The sequence below is a fragment of the Myxocyprinus asiaticus genome, chromosome 38 (assembly GCF_019703515.2).
Source record: "Myxocyprinus asiaticus isolate MX2 ecotype Aquarium Trade chromosome 38, UBuf_Myxa_2, whole genome shotgun sequence".
NCBI classification, from domain to species: Eukaryota; Metazoa; Chordata; class Actinopteri; order Cypriniformes; family Catostomidae; genus Myxocyprinus; species Myxocyprinus asiaticus.
The window spans coordinates 3,102,911-3,123,794 of NC_059381.1; the positions used below are offsets into that span (position 1 = coordinate 3,102,911).

Here is a 20,884-nt window from a genome sequence, read left to right on the forward strand (position 1 = left end):
TTATTGCCAAGTTTTCTTGCATACACAATTTTTTTGGTGATAGGAGAAACAAGTGCACACAGAATATTAAAGTGAGATAGAATATAAAATAAGGTAAGAGTATAAATAGACATACAAATAATAGGACATATAACAGAATGGCATATGTATATGTGCAAGTGGCAACATATGTGCTAGGGATATGTGAATTTACATATGTACATGAGATATTTATTTACATTATTGCACTATGGGGGAGTCCTGAAGGCAGTTTAATTGTTCATGTGGTAAATGGCCTGAGGGTAAAAACTGTTCTTGTGCCTGGATGTCCTGCCGCACTGTAGCGGCGGCCAGAGGGCAACAGTTAAAAGAGGGAGTGGGCAGGGTGTGTGGGGTCCAGAGTGATTCTACCTACACGTTTCCTCACTCTGGAGACATACAGGTCTTGGAGGGTGGGCAGAAGGGCACCAATAAACCTCTCAGCAGTCCTGACTGTCCGTTGTAGTTTCCTTCTGTCTGATTTGGTGGCTGAACCAAACCAGACAGTTATAGATGTACACAGGACAGACTCAGTGGCAGCCGAGTAGAACTGTGTCAGCAGCTCCAGTGGCAGGTTGAACTTCCTCAGCTGGTGAAGGAAGTACAATCTCTGCTGAGCCTTCTTCACAATGGAGTCTATGTGGGTGTCCCACTTCAGGTCCTGAGAGATGGTAGAGCCCAGGAACCTGAATGACTCCACTGCTGCCACAGTGCTGTTCAGGATGGTGGGGGGGGGGGGGGGGGGGGATTTCACCTGAAGTCCACTATCATCTCCACTGTTTTGAGCGTGTTCAGCTCAAGGTTGTTGTGACTGCACCAGACAGTCAGCTGTTCAACCTCCTGTCTGTATGCAGACTCGTCACCATCACGGATGAGGCTGATGACCGTGGTGTCGTCTGCAAACTTCAGGAGCTTGACAGAGGGGTCCTTTGCAATGTAGTCATTTGTGTACAGGGAGAAGAGCAGTGGAGAGAGAAAGCATCCCTGAGGAGCACCAGTGCTAATAGTGAGGGTCCCATATGTGAGTATCCCCAGTCTCACTAGCTGCTGCCTATCTGTCAGAAAGCTGGTGATCCATCAACAGATTGGGGTGGGCACGGAGAATTGGGTCAGTTTGGTTGAGAGAAGATCAGGCATGATGGTACTGAAGGCTGAAATGAAGTCCACAAATAGGATCCTTGCATAAGTCCCAGGTCTGTCAAGGTATTGCAGGATATGATGCAGTCCCACGTTGACAGCATCATCCACAGAACTGTTTGCTCGGTAAGCAAACTGAAGGGGGTCCAGCAGGGGTCCAGTGATGTCTTTCAGGTAGGCCAAAACCAGTCTCTCAAATGACTTCATGACCACAGACGAGAGAGCGACAGGTCTGTAGTCATTAAGTCCTGTGATTTTGGTTTTTTTGGGGACCGGAATGATGGTGGAGCATTTGAAGCAGCAGGGAAATTCACAGTGCTCCAGTGATCTATTGAAGATCTGTGTGAAGATGGGGGCCAGTTGGTTAGTGCAGATTTTCAGACAGGCAGGTGAAACACCATCTGGGCCTGAAACTTTCCTAGACTTTTGTTTCTGAAAGACCCAGCACACATCCTCCTCACAGACCATAAGTGCAGATTGAATAGCAGGAGGGGGGAGGAGGGGGTTCAAGGAGGTGTTGGTGTGTGTGTGAAGTGAAGAACTAAACACCTTTTAGATACATTGTCTGTCAAGCTGAGAAAATTGCGCTTTTTAGCGTTATCTGAGGTAAAGAAGCACAATATATGATACTAGTCTTGTCAGATTTTATTGCTGATTTGAAATATGTCCTTTGATCTTAATCTTGACCAACCGTTTAGGAGATTTTGGTCTTTCTCCATTCAAGTAGATAGGAGCTGCACTGGCATGACTGGAAATAGCCTCCCGAGAGCATACCAAAGATGGCCGACAGTGGACTGACTTGTTAAAATCATAGTTTTTAAAGTCTTTTTAGAGGTTGCATTGTTATGTTGTCATGGCAATGAGGTAGTAAAATTGTTGACACATTGTTTATGTCTTGTGTCTATATTTTTGAAACAGTGAGTACTTTAAGGTTTACAGATTGGCCCCCATTCACTTCCATTGTAATTGCCTATTGCCTTTTTTTTTTTTTTTTTTTCAAGAAGGGACAGTGTATATTAATCAACATTCATGAATGTAAATGTACCCAAATTAGCCCGAAGGCTAATTTGTTCAACATTAAACATTTTTTTTTTTTTTTTTTTTTTTGCTAATCAACATTAAATGCCGTCGATTGAGCTTAACTTGTATTAAACCCAGAATATCCCTTTCTGTTAGTACATAACTTATCTAACATTTTTTGCTATGCAACCAACAAAAATAGAAGCCTAAAGAAGACCACGGCAGATAATACAGGACACACGTCATGGCTGAAATATTGTCAGAGGAAATGTTTCTCATGATGGTATACAGTAATTTCACTCCTCAGGCATGTGCTGTGTCCCAAATGATGCTCTATACACTATGCACTTACACAATACACTGTCACTATGCACTCAGCCATGTAGTGTAAGAACATTCAAATTGTTGTATCATCCCAAATGAAACACTTTAGGGCTGGCCGATATAACCAAAATCGTAATTTTATATCACGATAATGATATATATCATGATATATATAAAACATTTTTTTTTTGTAAAATCAATAGAAATATTTTCATAAATTAAATAACCATACTGTGCTTCCTATTTTTGGATAATCCAGTCAGTGAATTAAATATTTTCAAATACTTTCTCTTATATAATTTTCTCTTTATTTGGAACTTGACAATAGTCCAAGCAAAATAAAGAAAGAAAAAAAGAAAAAACACTCAACTTGGTTTTAAATCATGCTTACCATAATGCTAAATTTCACATTTTGCCACATTTCAGTCTATGTTGTTGACCAATATTATTTTTATTATAAACTTTCCTCAAGAGCTTCCCAAAGCAATGCAACAAAGAAAATAATGCATAAGTAAAAATAATAATAATAATAATAATAAAATAAACACTTGCAGAAAATATCTAAGATTATGTAAACACCTCTTGCAAAAAAATATTAATAAAAAAAATTGTGAATGTAAACACTTCTTGCAAAAAAATTTTTTTTTTAAAAATGTAACTTTCTTTTTGTAATAGCTTTTATATTGAAGGATATAGAGGCATGAAACGTCATTCAATAGAGGAGGACAGTGGACAAATTTCACAACCTTTCTTTTTACCCCTACTGGTTGAATAGGGAACTGCATGTACAAAATTAACTTACTTTTTGTAATAGCTTTTTTGTTGAAGGAGATAGAGGCACGAAAACAGCGTCATTTGATAGAGGAGGACAGTGGGCAACTTTCACAACATTTAATTTTAACACAATTATCTCTACAATTCTGGAAGATATAGTTTCAGTAGTGACTGCTTCTGTAGCATTTTCATTACATATAAGTGTTGCAGCAAGGGCTGAATGGTAATGACAATTTCCCACAATTCCTCGAATTTATACAGATGATGTATGGTGTAGAACCTTTTTTCTGGTGCTAACTGGTGTGACCATAAATAAACTTTAGTAATGATGTAGTACAGTATGCCCCTGGCTGGTCAGCAACTGCCCATAGCATACCTCAGATCACCAACAAACTTTGTTGTCTGGTACATATACTAGTGTGTCAGGGAACAAGCTGTATCCCAAAATATTAGGAAGCTAGCAACATGTACACTGGCGGCCAAAGTTTTGGAATAATGTACAGATTTTGCTCTTATTGGAAGAAACTGGCACTTTTATTCACCAAAGTGGCATTCAACTGATTACAATGTATAGTCAGGACATTAATAATGTGAAAAATTACAACTTAAACTACTTCAAAGAGTTAAATCAAAAAATTCTCCACGTGCAGCAATGACAGCTTTGCAGATCTTTGGCATTCTAGCTGTCAGTTTGTCCAGATACTCAGGTGACATTTCACCCCACACTTCCTGTAGCACTTGCCATAGATGTGACTGTCTGGTCGGGCACTTCTCACGCACCTTACAGTCTAGCTGATCCCACAAAAGCTCAATGGGGTTAAGATCCAGAACACTCTTTTCCAATTATCTGTTGTCCAATGTCTGTGTTTCTTTGCCCACTCTAACCTTTTCTTTTTGTTTATCTGTTTCAAAAGTGGCTTTTTCTTTGCAATTCTTCCCATAAGGCCTGCACCCCTGAGTCTTCTCTTTACTGTTGTACATGAAACTGGTGTTGAGCGAGTAGAATTCAATGAAGCTGTCAGCTGAGGACATGTGAGGCGTCTATTTCTCAAACTAGAGACTCTGATGTACTTATCCTCTTGTTTAGTTGTACATCTGGTCTTCCACATCTCTTTCTGTCCTTGTTAGAGCCAGTTGTCCTTTGTCTTTGAAGATTGTAGTGTACACCTTTGGATGAAATCTTCAGTTGTTTGGCAATTTCAAGCATTGTATAGCCTTCATTCCTCAAAACAATGATTGACTGATGAGTTTCTAGAGAAAGCTGTTTCTTTTTTGCCATTTTTGACCTAATATAGACCTTAAGACATGCCAGTCTATTGCATACTGTGGCAACTCAAAAACAAACACAAAGACAATGTTAAGCTTCATTTAATGAACCAAATATCTTTCAGCTGTGTTTGATATAATGGCAAGTGATTTTCTAGTACCAAATGATAAATTTATCATGATTACTCAAGGATAAGGTGTTGGAGTGATGGCTGCTGTCTAGATTTGATCAAAAATGACTTTTTTCAAATAGTGATGGTGCTGTTTTTTACATCAGTAATGTCCTGACTATACTTTGTGATCAGCTGAATGCCACTTTGGTGAATTAAAGTACCAATTTCCTTCCGAAACAGCTAAATCTGTACATTATTCCAAACTTTTGGGAACCAGTGTAATTCAAACAAGATTCAAACAAATTCTGGTTAAACATATTAAAAAGGATTTGCCGTACAGTAAGATGGCATGACAGAAACAGGCATGATGTTGTAAATACCTGGGTATATTATACTTTACTGTTGCCCAGCTATGAATTAAAAGCAATATTGTATAGACAGTACTGTGTATGAAAGACCCATACAGTAATGAGTGAAACTTTACTATTACATACAGGTGTTATATATAGTAAATAATCATTGTTTTTGAAGAGTCAATATGTTTTGTGAAAGTGGGGTTTTATGACAGCTGAAAATACACTATGTAGGTTTGGGTTAACAGTGGTAGACCATAAAACCGAGGGACACACCTGTGCTGTGATAGCCTGCCTGTATTCCACTCAAGCAGCAACACACAAGCTGCCCTTGCTCCCAGCCAATTAAATTCAAACTGTGACATAAATGTCAGTTAAAGACAATGACATGATCATACAACAATATATTTAACCCAATATAAAAACTTCAGGACATTTAAAGATTCTAGATGCAAAAGTGTTCTTTTCTGTGCAAGATTCTATGTTTTTTGGCAATTAATGTGGTGACATGCTGGCAGTGCACAAGCTGTCATTTATGGTTTGGCCATGCAAGACAATCACACAATATGAAACATATGAAGAGAATTAACCCTTGTGTGGTCTTCAAATTTAGATTATTCACCCAGTGTCTGATGGACCCACAACATTATTGGGGTTTTAACCACAAAGTATGCATGTAAATGAGTTTGGTCCATCTACTTCTATCTCTCTCCAGAAACACGACTTCCCTCAAAATTAGTGCAGTCCAGAAGATTTTCTGGATGGTGTCTGGGATGAACAGTTCAAAACAAGAATTTATGTCCTGCACACGAGTAACCGCCATCTGCATCAGACCTGGGTGCATCCTTATAACACTGGCAGCCATGCGAGGTGGCTCATTCCTTGGGCCAAAAGACCATTCAATTTCACCATTCACTGACATCCATATTTCCCCTCCTGCAGGCTGCTGATGAGCTGGTTGTAGACGGACTGTTCCTGTGGCTGACTGAGGGTCAATCTCATCCTCTTCTTCTCACTGTCGGACTCAGAATGGACAGGGACATGACACTGGTTTCATCCCTCTATCTTCTTGAACCTAAAAGCTATTACAAAAAGAAAGAAAATTGTGGACATGCAGTTCCTTATTCAACCACTAGGGATAAAATGAAAGGTTGTGAAAGTTGTCCACTGTCCTCCTCTATTGAATGACGCTGGTTTTGTGTCTCTATCTCCTTCAACAAAAAAGCTATTACAAAAAGAAAGTTCATTTTGGACATGCATTTCCCTATTCAACCACTAGGGGTAAAATGAAAGGTTGTGAAAGTTGCTCACTGTCCTCCTCAATTGAATGACGCTGGTTTCGTGTCTCTATGTCCTTCAACAACAACAACAACAACAAAAAAGTTATTACAAGAAGAAAGATAATTGTGGACATGCAGTTCCCTATTCAACCAGTAGGGGTAAAATGAAAGATTGTGAAAGTTGCTCACTGTCCTCCCCTATTGAATGACACTGGTTTTGTGCCTCTATCTAAGTCTTTCAGCAAAAAAGCTATTATAAATGAAGGTTTATATTGGACATGCTGTTCATACACCAAGCAATTACAAAAACAAAAACAATGGAAAACTGCACTTTCTCTACAGTCCCTACTTACCGCTATGCCAAGAGGAACTCTTACCGGGGTAACTAACATTGGGATGGTTTTGCAGACCAATGCTCATAATATCGAGTGAAAATAATGAAAACAAGCTTGTGGAATATTATTTGCTTTCCACGTTTTACAGTAATACGATTTTGGAAAGTATTTTGTAAGCCGTTTAGGAGTTATCGCCATTTATCGCTGAATGTGTCTGGAATATCGAAAAACAAAACTATCTTAATCTCGCTTCATTTATATAATTTACTATTAATTCACCTCCCTGCCCAGTAGGTGGCGATATGCACGAAGAATGAAAATCGCCGAAAACAAAAGAAGAGGAATCCTCAGGATAGAAGAGTGCTTAGGAGGGCTGTTTGAAAGTGGAGATTTATAGTGAAAAGGACTTAAATATTGATATGTTAGTTTAGCATACTTAGTTTAACAACTGACGGAACTGACGTTTCAAAAGCATGTGTTGTGTTGCTGCTAGCTTTAGCGCATTAGCCAAATTCAGTTCAACACTTATATCTCAAATAATTAACATATTCACACAACGTGGGGTGATGGTAAAGCATTCGTCTCACATTTGTAAGGTCTTTGCTGAATTTTCGCTAGTTCTCCACATTCTCCATTATTTACAATTTTGTCAGACCAGTATTGCAGCCAGGTAACTTTACCTCTTCCACTTCGTACGGCAAGCTGCGAAGTTACATTACAATTCGTATCCTTTTAATAATTTAAAGACAAATAAAGAAAAACATCACAAGCCCGAAATATTATGCATACAATTTATGATATATATGTGTGGTATATAATACATTTTAATTCATTTTAATATTATATGTAAAAATAGCACCCTAATAATAATAATAATAATAATAATAATAATAATAATAATAATAGAATTCAGAATAATACGATAAAATAAATAAACGAGAACGTTCTTATAAACAAATCGATACATATTCCCGAAATTCTCTCTGAACTCAAATTCCCACAATCCTCGGTTCGCCTCGTGCGCGTGTCCTGTTAGCAAACCGGACTAAACGTCACATTCCTGCATTCCCTCCCTGCGTGTGTGTGTGTATGGATGTGTGTGTGTGTAACAGGGACGCAGGCTAATCTCTCCCGTCCCGTCCACCTCTCTGTCCCCGGGAAACACTCATGACAGGGCGGAATTAAACCCGGAGGACACCCGGTGATCCCCGCAGTCCTGATTGCAGATAGCGGGTGAGTATTTGCGGTTATTTGTGTGTGTGTGTGTGTTTAAGGGGCAGAAATGTAGAACTCACCGGCTTTGGGTGTTTACTGTTTGCGTAACCAGCTCTGATCCACCGCGCTGTATCCTTTTCGCAGCCTGTAGTAACACAGCGCGACCGGATGGAACGTCTGTGATACATTGTAACAGTTCAATTGTGATCGGCAAATTTCTATCTTTTTGTTTATACAATATGTCTCTTTGTTCTGCCGGCGGCGGCGCTTTGATCACTGACAGATGACATTGCCCGAGCGTTCTAATTAAACCTGTTGACATTTCTAGTCTCATCTGGTCAGTGTGTGTGTGTGTGTGAGTGTGTTGTTAGCTAATTGCTGCTTGCTCGAAAGTCTCAAAACAGTACAAAGGCACAATCTGGTCTCCTATGACATTTTTAAAGCAATAAAAGTACAAATCCTATTCAAGTCAATGAGATCTATTAGATATGAGTGTTTAGCAGTTAATTACTGTAGAAATCAAGAGTGTTGGTGTGTTATCAGAGGTCATGCAATCTCAGTGCTTTATAAACTGTGTGCTAACCAGTTCTGGACACCGAGTTTCATGTCTTCTGGGTCGATTACATCAGCTTTGAGGGTATCAGACTTGGGCAGGGCTGCACATGATCTTTCCCTGCTGCTGCTGCTACTGCTACCATCCTCCTCCTCCACGTCTTCATCAGTGACACGACACCACTGGGCTGCAATCATGTTTTGGGTTTGACTCCAGTCTATAACAGAGATGATCTGATCAACTCAAGTTCTAACTCTATTTATTGTCATGTGCACAGGGTAATAGGTCATTAAATTCTTTGTGTGCCCACCTGACATTAATCAATAGTTACATAGGCCCTAATATGAAAATCTGTAGATTTAGACATGTAAAGCGGAAAAAAATAGAAAACGAGTGGCAAAATATAACTAAATAGGCTATAAACAGTATATATACATTAATGAAACATTCCTGGTTCCATACAAATTGAGCTCAGTGGACAACACTTGTGTCATTAATGTTGATAACCACCAAAAATTACTCACCGTTTTTAAAAGTATAGCCGTAAACATGATTTTTAAGTGATAAAAATCACTTACCAACCCTGTAATTCTTGTAAACAATGATTTAAACAACTTTACAGCTCGAAAAATACGCACGTTTTAACAGAAGAATTAACGTAAGTGCTTTTATAAAATTATAAGCTTCAGATTTCTGCCTTTAAACCCTCCAAAAATTGGCCCCATTCACTTCCATTGTAAGTGTCTCTCTTTAACCTCTTTTTTGGCTCTGAGGGACGAGTCGAAATTATTTTTTTGTGGTAATCAACAATGTGCCACAAATGCTGCCGATTGAGCTTAACTTGTATTGAATCCATATATTCCTTTAAATTTTGTTTATACAGATGATGAGGTAGTATGGTAGGTGGGTAGATAATGCAAATCGTTTTTTAATGTGCAAATAATAATAAGTGTGCATGATTATAGTCATTCAATTTCTGTAGTTTAGTTGGCAGTTGATTTATTAGATTCAAATACTGCCTGATTCAGCATTTGAATCGATAGTTATGCTGACCCAGATTTGACATATACATTAATATAGTCTGCCTGGCAGAGTTTGGCCTATTTGTTTTCCTGTTAGCAGGACTATGGCCACTGGTTTGGTCATTTTGTGCTGATGTGGTCAGTGAATTGTATTCAGCAGAAGTGTAATGGATCAATACTTTAAATTAGATCCAGTCATAAATGGTGTATTAGTGCATTATTTACAAGTAAATCTCACTAAAGTCTTATTTTTAGAATATGTTTTCATCTATTCTCCATCAGGATCATTTGCTGTGTCATTTCAGCATTATTACATAGTTATGGCTTAGTGCAGCACAATTCCTCAGGGTGTCTGTTGGAATGCATGCAAATAGCAGAGCAGTTTTACCCTTTATTTACACTGTAAACAAATCACTACACTCTACTAATGTTGATAGCATGAATATGTCCTCTGACAATATGCTTATATGTGAAACGCCAGTCTGACTTAATCAATCTCTGAGCAATGGATAGTGTGAATAGATGTAAAAGGTCACATTCTGGCCTGTGTGTGAGTGTGTTCAGTGGTTCCTCTGTGAGTGATAATAGTTATGAATTAAACTCTTTAGACTCATGCCTGCTGATCTGGTGTCAGACCTCTACTAAACTGGTCTACAGCTGTAAAACTGGTCTAGAAATGGCCATAAAATGCTCTGGAAATATGAGATTAGGTCTCTTTTTGTCTTTAAAAATGCTGTATTGTTAGAAATGGCCAGGCACATGTTATGCAGAACATTGTAGAATTAGTAAAAAGTTTCAGTAGAGTTTCAGCATCTTTGGTGTTTGGACTCTTTATGATGCATTCCAGAGATTTGCAGATGTACATTTCTGAAATCCAAAAACTAGATGTGAGTAAATGGGTATTGCACTAAAGAGCCACGTGTGTTGCTTGTGATTGTGAATAAATTAAGGGACATTTATAGTTTCAACATCTGTACTTCAGACCTTTGTTTTGTTTGTGGATGGAGCATCAAGACCCCATATCTCTGGGATATAACTACATAGGGCCTTACAATTGAAGATATAAAGAGGAAAGTTTGTTCAAAGCCAGAATCTAAAATAATATTAAGATATCTTTAATACTGGTGGGCTTTGGTAGCTCAGTGAGTATTGACGCTGACTATCACCCCTCGAGTCGTGAGTTCAAATACAGGGCGTGCTGAGTGACTCCAGCCAGGTCTCCTAAGCAACCAAATTGGCCCGGTTGCTAGGGAGGGTAGAGTCACATGGGGTAGCCTCCTTGTGGTCGTGTTTAGTGGTAATCGCTCTCAGTGGGGCGTGTGGTAAGTTGTGCGTGGATCGCGGAGAGTAGCATGAGTCTCCACATACTGTGAGTCTCCGCGGTGTCATGCACAACGAGTCACGTGATAAGATGTGCGGATTGACGGTCTCAGAAGCGGAGGCAACTGAGGCTTGTCCTCTGCCACCCGGATTGAGGTGAGTATTCGCGCCACCACGAGGACCTACTAAGTAGTGGGAATTGGGCATTCCAAATTGGGGAGAAAAGGGGATAAAATAAATAAATAATAATAAAAAATATACATCTTTAATACTTCTGGAGTTAAAGGCATAACAGAAAGTGTTGTGTTTTTTTCCATTCATTTTTGTGGGTTGTGCAAGTTTGCAGATAGTGAGCATGTTTACATGCACATTCCTACACCGATTATGCTTAACAAGCCGACAACGTGTGTCGTCATGTAAACGCATTAAACGGCTTTCCTTTATCGGGGTAAGGTCATAAACGGCGTAAGAATTAACCGATCGACACAGGTAGATTTTTGCCCATTACCCTTTTTTCACATTGCATTTAAACACCTTTACCGGCTTAACTAATGTACGCAAGTGTTGTGCGCATGCCTCTTCACGGTTTGACATCAAAAGCAGAGAATAAAACTATTATTTCAAATCTCCCGTAAACACGGATTTCTAGCTTTGTCTGTTTTTTTTTGTTGTTTTTTTTAAATAAGCTGATTTTTGGATGTAATCAACATATCGGTGTGCATGTAAACAGGTTTAATTATGTAATTCTGACTACTAGTCTGATGAGGTTGACACACCTATTAAAATAAACCTAGAAGCAGAATTTCATTTCATTCCTTGACATGCTCTGAAATGTGATTAATGTCTCTGGTTTGTCAGCATAGTTCAATCTAAGTGGTTTAATTGGATTATTTTTGGACATTTGTCCTGTTAGCTTCGGTGAGACTGAATTGCATTCTTTAATATTTAAGTTTAGTTGGTCGATTCCAATATCGGTGGACAAATAATAGTAGCCTAAATCATAATACGTTCTTTACAATGTCAGAATCAAGGCATATCAAGCTTTTCACAATACATTTAATTTTAATGCAGCTTTACAGTAAACCTCCAAATTAGTGACCAAATTGTGAAAGTAGATATATAGCAGACAGTATGTATGTAGTATGAGATATTTTCCTTTACGAGAGGCTGTTTGTCAAATGGATCAGTGATGATTGGGCTGTTTTCAGCTTGGATCCCGCCTACCACTGTCTGTCCAATCCCTGCTACCTTCATCATGTAGTAACAATCTGATTGGTTTGGTGTGAGGTGGAATGTGTGGGGAATGTGTCCACTTCCTGTTTCATTAGCCAGTAAGAACTGCCGGAGCTCAACACATTCTGTTGGGATTCAGATCACATCATGAGTGTGTGACAGAGGCAGAGACAGCGGTGTGTGTGTGTTTGTTTAGTAGTTCCTGCTGTAATTAAGTTTTTTGGTCCTGTAGATTAAAGACTGTGGCTTTTTTTCTACATAATCATGTATCATTGTGCTTCTTTCACAGAAAAGATCATTTTAAACAGAGCAGTGTTACACTGACAGTGTATTGAAGTTTTAATGGTAGTTCCACCTTGTGAAATTCTAGCAGTAAAAAGACTAAAAATTGCAACTCTCGCCCAATTCAGAGTAATTCCACACAAGAGGAGACCTTTTCTTTTACATCCAGCAAAAGTTGTAAGGTAATTGTCCAAAGCATTTTTCTGCCCTCTTTTGACAGGAAATAATCGGCCCTGGTCATCAGCTTTTTTTTTTTTCTCCCCAATTTGGAATGGCCAATTCCCAATACGCTCTAAGTCCTCGTGGTGGCGTAGTGACTCAATCCGGGTGGCGGAGGATGAATCTCAGTTGCCTCCCTGTCTGAGACCGTCAATCCGCGCATCTTATCACGTGGCTTGTTGAGCGCGTTACCGCGGAGTCGTAGCACGTGTGGAGGCTCACGCTATTCTCCGCAACATCCACGCACAACTCACCACGCGCCCCACTGAGAGCGAGAACCACATTATAGTGACCACGAGGAGATTACCCCATGTGACTCTACCCTCCCTAGCAACTGGGCCAATTTGGTTGCTTAGGAGACCTGGCTGGAGACACTCAGCACTCCCTGGATTTGAACTCGCGACTCCAGGGGTGGTAGTCAGCGTCTTTACTCACTGAGCTACCCAGTCCCCCCGGTCATCAGCTTTTTTTAAAAAAACAAACAACTGATGCCCAATAGTGAATTTAAATGCTTTTATTGGTCGATACTGGCTGATACATCATACATCACTATACTCTATATACTCTATGTACACTGCAAAAATTGTTTAAGTATTTTTGTCTTGTTTTCCAGTAAAGTTATTCGTAAAACAAGATAAATGTACTTTTATTTTGATTTTTTCCGATTTGATATATAATATCTCTGGGTGTGAATAAGGTGGCTTCAAAAAACGGCTTTTGTTTGTTGTCATGTTACCTGTAACTGAGTAACATTTTGTGTTGATACGACAAAGCGATCAAAAGTTATAGCATTACAAAAATAATTTATCCTAGTGTCCAAAAACGTCTCCAATTGTCCATAATCGAAAACACAGCTTATAAACAACACCTGTGTACATGTAACATGTATGTCAGCTATTACTTGCTATATATTTGTTTGTGAGTAAAACTAATACGCCGGTTGTATTCTACTCTTTGAGAGCTTTCCAACGACATGTGACAAAAAAAATAATTTATAAATTATTAAAATGAAACCGTTCTGACTTGTCTGCATATTTCAAAGCACTTGTTCAGTTTTGGTCATAATGCCTGCATGCATTATAAAGTAGAGCTTCTAAACTTTAAAACGATACCTATTTTGTGTTGGTCAAGACTGGAGTTATTAATATTTTGATAATAATTTTTTTCTCTGCGGGTCCGAGTTTAAAGGGTAGATATTTTTACAAGAAAAGACAAAAGTTTATTTTTTGTTTTGTTTTGCAGTGTAATAGTTTGAGTGAAAGTGTCTGGTTGTAAAGGTTTGTATTGTTTTATTGTGCTGTCACAGGTTTCATTCAGAGGTGCAATTCTGTTCCTCTAACACACACTATTGAACATAGATCTATTGTTTCTCTTGTTCTGGTGCTGATGACTTCAGTTTTACCCGAACATCATCTCCAACTCTAAACATCCTCTCCACTGTGACCTCTCTCTTCGCTGCGCTTTCTTACCTCCTTGCTGCTGTTGCTGCTGTTTTTTTTTATCTATTTTTAGACTATCTGGTCTTTTCAGAGTTTTTGGTTCATTTAATGAGATGTGTTTGTTAAAGGGATAGTTTACCCAAAAATGAAAATTCTATATTTAAGTCCTTTTTTACTCTAAATCTTCACTTTCACTTTCAGATGAAAAGTGAAAGTGGAAATTTAGAGTAAAAATGTTCTGAAATAATGATCTGTTTCTGTTCACAGCATTGCATTGGTGCTGATGAGACAGAAGGGTGCTGGCATCATCATGCCTGTCAATCACACATCCAGGCTTTGTGATGTCAGGTGTTCTGGAACATTCTCACAACTCATCCCCAAACACAGTGAAAAACAGTCAAACACACGGTTTAAAAATCGATTAAAAAAGTGCTGACTCGTTATAAAGGCGTGTGAGTTTGGTCTCCACTTTTAAGTCTAGATGAAATTCAGCAAGTTTATAGATGTTCAAATACTTTTTTTTATCCCAGTTTGGTCCCTAGAAAGTGAAAACACTTTATTTATTTATTATTATTATTATTATTTTTATAAATGAGTGGCATCATTAAAATAAATAAATAAATGAGTGACGAATCAATTATTATTTTTTTATTTGTTTTATTTTTTTGTGGTAATTAACATTATGCCACAAATGCTGTTAATTGAGCATTAATTGTTTTGAACCCAGAACATTCCTTTGTTTATGGGTTGCAGGTTTTTGGGCCCTATGAAATCCATTTTATGTATTTTATTTATTCCTCAATTTTGTTTAAATGTTTTCCAAATTCCACTATGACTACAGAAGCTGGTATGGACTGAAAGCAGTTTGGGGTTTCCTTCATTAAGTTCTACACATTTCTTGCCCCTTTTGTGTTGTTATTAAATGTTTTTGTGGCTAATCAAGAGTGTAATACTCTCAGGTGTTTAACACATTTCATCTGATACGCACTATCCTGAGCAATTAATACAGAGAGAAAGGTGAATATTTTGTAATACTTTGAATGTTAATGGCTTAAGTTCATGCTGATAGTGTGGGTTTTGAGGTTATATCTGTCAGTGACGCTTGTTTGAACTCATTTGCATGTCTCTATCTTGAACGTTTATAAAATTTGAAAGTGTGATAGTAGTCTGATAGTAAACAATGTTTTGCTTATATTGCACCAGGGCAAAGTGTAGTGATGACTTTGAACTTCCCGTCAGTGTATTTGAGGTGTGTACACGTTTGGTCGCGTGATCGCGTCTGTCCTCTTTGTGTAATAAACAGTAAAAGATAATAGTTCTAAAAAAGAAAGGCACAACAGTATGTATTTAACTTTTGTCATATTTCTGATACGCAAATAATGTTGTGTGGGATTAGATTTTCTTTCATTTGTGATTTGATTGGATGGTGAAATATAGTATATTACAATATGACTTTAATGGTTAATATTTATTTTCACTGTCACTGAGGCCTGTGTTACATCAGCAGGTCATTCACACTCTTCAGCGTGCCAACTTGACCCTGCACCAACTTCTCTCTTTAAATGTTCTCTTCATGCTATCACTACTCCTATCTCTCACCTGATTAATACATCACTTGCTTCTGGTATTGTTCTATTAGCTTTAAATATAGCTGCTGTCTCCCCTATGCTCCAGAAACCTGGTGCTGACCCATGACTATTGTAGAATTATAGGCCTATTTCCAACCTTCCATTTGTGGCCAAGATCCTTGAGAGAGTAGTTGCTTCCCAAATTCAGGAACACCTGAAGTCTAACAGTCTTTTCGAGCCCTTTCAGTCAGGTTTTCGCCCACTACACACCATGAAACAGCTCTTTTAAGGGTAGTAAATTACCTTCTCATTACTGCACAGGTTCACTCAACATTCTTCGTCTACTCGATCTAAACTCAGCTTTTGACACAGTCTCCGTGTCAGAATTACAAATCATCAATTGCTTTCTGTTTTAAGAGGAGTCCCACAAGGGTCAGTGCTGGGCCCCCTTCTTTTTGTAATTTATATCCTTCCATTTGGTGAAATTATAAGGAAACATGGCCTTAGTTTCCACTGTTACGCGGATGACACCCAGATTTATGTTAGTTATAGCTCATTAACACCATTCCCATCACCCTCATTATCTGCGTGCCTCCATGATTTAAGACATTGGTTGGATGCTAACTTCTTGAGGCTCAATGCAGAGAAGACTGAGATTTTGATAATGGGCCCCAAATCATTGGTATCACGCTGTTCAGACCTTACCTTGGATGTTGATGGTACTGCCATTAAGCCATCTCTCACTGTTCGTAACCTTAGGGTGATTTTTGATACATCACTCACCTTCGAGGCTCATTTTAATAACATTATAAAGACGTCATTTTTTCATTTACGCAATATTGCCCGTCTCCGACAACTTATCAATATGAACGATGCAGAAACACTAGTCTATGTGTTCATCTCCTCTAGATTGGATTATTGTAACACACTCTTCTATGGTTTACCCACTAAGACCCTAAATCGCCTACAATACATCCAAAATTCTGCTTCTTTCTTCTAGTAAAAAGTCTGCACACATCACTCCCATTCTGCAACAGCTCCATTGGATACCAATTACATATTGCATTCAGTATAAGATATTGTTGATAAATTTCAAGGCTCTTCACACACTTGCTCCTCAGTACATCAGTTCCCTTTATATTCCCACTCGCACTCTACGGTCTGCTGGTGCAAATTTCCTGTTTGTCCTGAAGTTCAGGTTCTTAAATGGGAAGCAGGTCATTTATGACTGTTGCTCCTCAGCTTTGGAATGCTCTCCCACAACCCCTTCGGGAACTTGCCACCTTCCTCCTTTAAATTACATCTAAAAACTCATCTCTTCATTCAGTGTTATCTCTCGGCTGCTTGTTAGGGATTTATTTTATAATTTATTTTTGGAATGTATGTGTTATCTGTCCATTTGCTCATGTATTTGCTCTCACGTAAAGCGACCTTGGGTTCAAGAAAGGTGCTATATAAAATAAACGTATTATTATTATTATTAAAAGTTCAATTTAGAGTGGAGAAAATATATTGTATTTTAGTGTTGGGTTCGAGTCCACCTTAGTCAAGTCCAAGTCTTTAAACAATCAAGTCCGAGTCCAAAAGGAGCCGAGTCGGACTCAAGACCGAGTCCATAACAGTCCAAAAGGGGCAGAGTCGGACTCGAGACCGAGTCCATTACAGTCCGAGTCGTGTCTGAGTCCAAAAGGGGCCGAGTTGGACTCAAGACCGAGTCCATAACAGTCCAAAAGGGGCCAAGTCAGACTCAAGACAGAGTCCAATAACAGTCCGAGTCGTGTCTGAGTCCAAAAGGGGCAGAGTCGGACTCGAGACCGAGTACATAACAGGCTGAGTCTGAGTCCAAAAGGGGCTGAGTCGGACACAAGACCGAGTCCATAACAGTTTGAGTCGAGTCCGAGTCCAAAAGGGTCTTGAGTCTGACTCGGCCCAAGTCCATTAAAGGCCGAGTCCGAGTCCAAAAGGGACCGAGTCCATAACAGGCCGAGTCCGAGTCCATAACAGGCCGAGTCCGAGTCTATAAGGGGCCGAGTCCGAGTCCATAAGCGGCCGAGTCAGACTCAAGACTGAGTCCATAACAGGCCGAGTCCGAGTCCGTAAGGGGCCGAGTCAGACTCAAGAGTCCATAATGGGCAGAGTCAGAGTCGAGTCCGAGTCCAAAAGTGGTCGAGTCGGACTCAAGACCGAGTCAGTAACAGGCAGAGTCGAGTCTGAATGAATCTGTTCAAGAATAAGAATTCAAATTGTAACTGTAAACTCAACATCAATATTTTAAGCTTATTTTAACTTTCACAACTAAGAAAAAACAGTTGTCAATATAAATGTAACAAAAACACATTTTATGATTAGTATCCTGCTGAACAATCTTCAGAGTGGTTTCAGAATGAAAGCATATGTTTTAGGTGTATGAAGACAAAACTGACATTTTTGACATTTAAATTATTTGTTGCTTTTCCCCTCCACTCCAACATACACCAAAGAAAGCTGCGTTAGTAGTTATTATTTTGAATTTTAATTTAGTTTTTATTTCTACTTCATTTTCAATTTGTCCATTCAATTTAGTTTAGTTTTATCTAAAATTATGAGTGAAATACAAATACATTTAATAAATGGTAATATTAAAACATTTAATAATGCCCATAAAATTAAATACAACAACAAAAACAGAAAGATCAGATACCATTAAAACATTTATATACCACAGTACTACACTTCACACTTTTCAGTCCTCCTGCTGTGTCCAGGTGTAGCCTACTTCCCTAAAGTCAAGATCAAACTCACCTTGGGCTGACGTTCTGTTCTTTTCACATTATATTTAGTATGGATAATAGGTGAATAGAGACTTCTCCCCTCACTTGTGTTTTTCATTGTATTTTCTGACTTTTTTGTCTTTGAAACGCAAGTGCCTGCTTTACAAGTAACACACAGAGGTTGCGCTACAAATAAGTGACGGACTGAGTTGTACAATTTCCATCATGGTCTATTTCATCCGTCATATTAGTTGAAATGTCCCTGATAAGTAGTAAATTTGATTTTGTCTCAATATAGTCAACATTTTCAGTTAGAAATGACTAGTGTGAGTCTGATAATACATTTGTTCTATTTAATAATTTGCAGAGTTGGTGAACGTACCTTTTTAAAGTGTACTTACATTATTAATATTTCTGGATGAGAGCGGCAGAGCACGTGTGGCGAATGGTGATCTCTTTCCCGCACACACATACAGTACTTTGAAAGAGTGTGCGCTGCTGCTCTCAGCCAGAATAATCACACGTAAGGACATATAAACGTGAAAACTGATGCGCAGAATCAAATACACAATGTATGATAGCACTAACTGTAGAGAGCACATCTATATGAAGACAAAGACAAATCCCGGACATTTAGAAGCAATTTAAAAATTCCGTCCGGATGCTTTTTGAAAAAGTGGACATGTCTGGGGAAAAGGGGACATATGGTAGGGCTGCACAATTAATCGAAAAACTAATCGCGATTATGATTACGGCTGCCACGATTATGTAATCGTGAAAACTGACGATTACAGCGTTCAATTTAAGTCTGCTCCTGTTGCGTCAATGGTTTCTATTTACAACGTGTTTTTGCAGCGGTTGAGTATTCTAAGCAATAACTAACATGTCCGTTGAGCAATGAAACGGCAATGGCCAATCAGAGCTGCTTAGATTAGTCCTCCGTCTTATCTGTAATGACAACTGATCCTAATGCGCAAACCGTCTGATGCTTGCTTTATATTCTAGCTCTGTTCGAGGTGGCACACGAAAATTAATACTGAAGAAACATCACCTGACACTTGAAAAGAAGCTGTAGAACAAGAGTGAAAAGCACTTTGGAATTATTTTGGATTCATTGGATATTGCACCGCTCGCTTTGAACATAGATGTTAAACACACTGCAAATGAGCAACACGACAAAACTAAAATGCTCCCGCTCTAATCAAGGCATAGACGTGGTGTTAATAATTGATTTATTATGCAGATTAGACAGCTTTGTTTTTAATGAGAGCATTCGCGAGAGTGCAGAACGTCACTGAGCTTGCGTTATAATGCAGGTCTCAAACAGTGTAAACCAGAAGTGAGTGACAGCAGTCATTGTAATGGGAGAGTTTGTCACGTTGCTCGATTTCTGTGTACAATTTATTAAAAATGTAATAACAGTTTTGTTTTGTCATGTTTGTAGGCCAATGAGAATTTGATTTGTACAAAATAGCAATAAAGTAATTCAGCTTAACTGTTCCAAGTGTGTTTTGGAGGTGTAGTCAACATAAAGAATATGGCATGAATAGCATATTTCAGGAATCACCATCATTGTTATCGCGTCTGCTGTAATAAGACCCATTTGCCACGCAGCTGGTATTGGTAGATTTAACATTTTCATGAATCACACAAACTCCGATCGCAAATGACTGTTTTTAATTTCCAAAGTGCAACCACTGAGGCCAAAAATGATCTAACGATGATCGTACATGAACAAGATCACCATTGAAGATCTAACGGGATGAATGGTCCCGTCTCACCACCAAAGGGCTTACTGAACGCAGTAACTTGGTCGATTTTAAATCGGCTGTTAATAAGTTTGAATATTGAATATGCCATATAATTTAGCAATAGTTTAATTGATTCTATACTGTAGATATCAATGCAAAATAATTTGTTTTTGCCTTACCTTAACAAACATTATTACAATATAAAATATAATACAATATAATGCTTAAAAGAAACTGGAGCACAGTTCAAATCCACCATTGAAATCTGCTACTCTGAAGAGCTACACGGTTGGTTGCTTTGTGACGTCACAGTAATTCAATATTTTAATCGACATTAATAATCATGATTACAATATCAAGGGCAATAATAGACAATTATGATTTTTGCTATAATCATGCAGCCCTAACATATGGTCACCCTATGTTACGTTATTGTTTTGTTTGTTTGTTTTTCATTGCATAACAAATGCCATGGACTCGGGCCGGACTCGGAAGAAAATCCCAAGTCCGAAAGCCTCGAGTCCGTGACAAGTCCAAGTCCATTAAAATTGGACTCGTGACTCTGAGTCTGAACTCGAGTACACCAACTCTATTGTACTGATGAAAGATTATGAAAATAAGACTTCAGATTGTGTTTCACACATACAAGTAAAGAGAAACAAATGCAAATCTGACAAACAGAATTGAACACAACAACATTGCACATCCACCTCCAACACACACAACTGACAGTATAACAGCTTAACACAATACTAGGGTTTGGAACCGAAAACTGAATCTTATTCAGGACTGATTCCAATTTTTTTTCAAAAAGAAGGCTTTCCATGAATTCTGGTTCTGTTGACAGTTCTCAAACATGCATTCTTCTGGTGGTGTGCACAGAACAGCATATAAAATACTCAATAAGTCATT

The 20,884-nt window shown here is 38.5% G+C and overlaps 1 protein-coding gene across 3 annotated transcripts in view; it reads left to right on the forward strand.

Annotated features, from left to right (window-relative positions):
* The first annotated feature begins 7,703 nt into the window (after positions 1-7,703).
* LOC127429245 (CBP80/20-dependent translation initiation factor-like) overlaps positions 7,704-20,884 on the forward strand; it is an 89,109-nt gene continuing 75,928 nt past the window's right edge. For all 3 annotated transcript variants that reach the window (XM_051678166.1, XM_051678167.1, XM_051678168.1), the window contains exon 1: positions 7,704-7,853. The gene's annotated coding sequence lies outside the window, so the exon portion shown is untranslated. The remainder of the gene's footprint in view (positions 7,854-20,884) is intronic.